This window comes from Saccopteryx bilineata, chromosome 10 (assembly GCF_036850765.1).
Source record: "Saccopteryx bilineata isolate mSacBil1 chromosome 10, mSacBil1_pri_phased_curated, whole genome shotgun sequence".
In the NCBI taxonomy this organism is placed as follows: Eukaryota; Metazoa; Chordata; class Mammalia; order Chiroptera; family Emballonuridae; genus Saccopteryx; species Saccopteryx bilineata.
In genome coordinates, this window is record NC_089499.1 from 43,580,601 (window position 1) to 43,583,235 (window position 2,635).

The 2,635-nt window shown below is 42.7% G+C and overlaps 1 non-coding gene across 1 annotated transcript; it reads right to left on the reverse strand.

Moving 5' to 3' along the window:
• Positions 1 to 1,375: 1,375 nt before the first annotated feature.
• On the reverse strand, positions 1,376 to 1,566 carry LOC136314761 (U2 spliceosomal RNA). Its single transcript, XR_010727362.1, has one exon. It is a non-coding gene; the product is annotated as a U2 spliceosomal RNA (small nuclear RNA).
• Between the last annotated feature and the right edge of the window lie 1,069 nt (positions 1,567 to 2,635).

Below are 2,635 nucleotides of genomic sequence, written 5' to 3' on the forward strand. Positions count from 1 at the left end.
TGGGTGAGAGGAGAGATAGTGAGGCAGACTCCCACATGCACCCTGACCAGGATCACACCCAGCAACCCCATCTGGTTCTTTGCTGCATCTTAGTTGCTTGTTAATTGCTTGTTCATTGATTGCTTTCTCATATTTGCCTTAACGGGGGGGGGGGGGCAATGAGGGGGGGGGGCTACAGCAGAGCGAGTGACTCTTTGCTCAAGCCATCAACCTTGGGCTTCAAGCCAGCAACTTTTCTGGGCTCAAGCCAACGACCATGGGGTCATGTTTATGATCCCATGCTCAAGCTGGCGAACCTGCACTCAAGCTGTTGAGCCCAGGCTCAAGCCTGATGAGCCCATGCTCAAGCTGGCGACCTCGGGGTTTCAAACCTGGGTCCTCTGCATTCCAGTCTGACCTCTATCCACTGCACCACCACCTGATCAGGCAAGACCAAGCTATTTTTAGAGCCTGAGGCTGATGTATTCCAATAGAGCTATCCTCAGCGCCTGGCGCTGTGCTCAAACCAGTCAAGCCACTGGATGCAAGGGGGGAAGAGAGAAAGAGTGGGAAAGAATCAGATGGTCGCTTCTCCTATGTGCCCTAACTGAGAATCAAACCCGAGACATCCATATGCCGGGCAAACTGTTTATCCACTGAGCCACCAGCCAGGGCCTATAAATAGGTTCTTCCAACCAAGTACAAAGTGGCTTTTGGCATCATCATGCCACTGAAATCTCTCTCTCTCTCTCTCTCTCTCTCTCTCTCTCATAACTAAAAAGTTCTAAATAAAAAAAAATAATAATCATAATACAGGCCCCGCCTGTGATGGTACAACCTGGAACGCCGAGGTCGCTGGTTTGAAACCATGGGCATGCCCGGTCAAGGCACATATGGGAGTTGATGCTTCCTGCTCCTCCCCCTTCTCTCTCTCTCTCTCTTCTCTGTAAAATGAATAAATGAAAAATTTTAAATATCATAATACAATTTTGCGGGACAGAATTATCAAGAATTTTATTTGTTTGTTTATTTTTAAGTGAGAGGAAGGGAGATAGACAGACTCTCTTATTTACCCCAACCAGGATCCAGCCAGCAACCCCCATCTGGGGCTGATGTTCGAATCAACAGAGCTATCCTCAGTACCCGCAGCTGATGCATGAACCAATGGAGCCACTAGCTGTGAGAGGAGAAGAGAGAGAAGAGGGAGAGGGAGGGGAAGAGAAGCAGATGGTCATTTCTCAGGTGTGCCCTGACTGGGGATCAAACCCGAGATGTCCACACACCAGGCTGATGCTCTATCCACTGAGCAAACCTGCCAAGACCTGTTGTATTTTAGTTTTTAATGAATACCTTTTTGTCTTCTTTTTTTTTTTTTTTTTTCTTTTTTTTTTTCGAGGAGGGGTGCACCGTTCCTGGAAGTACTGCAATACCAGGTCGATGCGTGGAGTGGACGGAGCAAGCTCCTATTCCATCTCCCAATTCCAAAAATCCATTTAATATATTGTCCTCGGATAGAGGACGTATCAGATATTAAACTGATAAGAACAGATACTACACTTGATCTTAGCCAAAAGGCCGAGAAGCGATTTGTCTTCTTTTTAAAAATATTTATTTATTGATTTTAAAGAGGGAAAGAGAAAGAGAAACATTGATTTGTTGTTCCACTTATTATGCATTCATTGGTTTATTCTTGTATGTGCTCTGACTGAGGATCAAACATAACTTTGGTGTATTAGGACAATGGTCTACACAACTGAGCTACTGGGCCAGGGCCTACTAAATTCCATTCAAAATGTAAATGGATATACCTTTGGCCCATAAATCTTACTTCTCTAAGTTGATCCTAAAAAAATACACATGTATATAAGAAAGTACATTCAGTAACCTTGAATGCAGTATAATTTGTATTTGTAATTACAGAACATTCAGAATGACCTAAATATCCACTAATGAGAATATTTCATCAAATTACAATACATTTATGCAATAACACACTAAACAGAAATTTAAAAGAATGAGATAGAGTTAATACTGAAAAGTCTCCAGTAAATGTTAAGAAAAAAAACTGATCACGTTTAAATATATGTATTTTTTATTTAACTATGTGTATGTATGAATGTACACGCATACAATAAACTTATCAGTAGTTATAACTCAGAAAGGAGATTATTATTGGCCCTTGGGTAAAGTGACACTTTCACTTATATGTATTTTTCTGTGTGACTTGAAGATTTTACAATGAGCCTATACTGTTTTTGTGATATTAAAAAACAATTAGCCTGACCAGACGGTGGCGCAGTGGATAGAGCGTCGGACTGGGATGCGGAAGGACCCAGGTTCGAGACCCCAGTGTTGCCAGCTTGAGTGCGGGCTCATCTGGCTTGAGCAAAAAGCTCACTAGCATGGACCCAAGGTCACTGGCTCCAGCAGGGGGTTACTCAGTCTGCTGAAGGCCTGCGGTCATGGCACATATGTGAAAGCAATCAATGAAAGCAATCATACGGTGTCGTGACGAAAAACTGATGATTGATGCTTCTCATCTCTCTCTGTTCCTGTCTGTCTGTCCCTATCTATCCCTCTGTCTGACTCTCTCTCTGTCCCTGTAAAAAAAAACAAAAAAAAAACACAAAAAACCAAAAAAAACCCAACAACAATT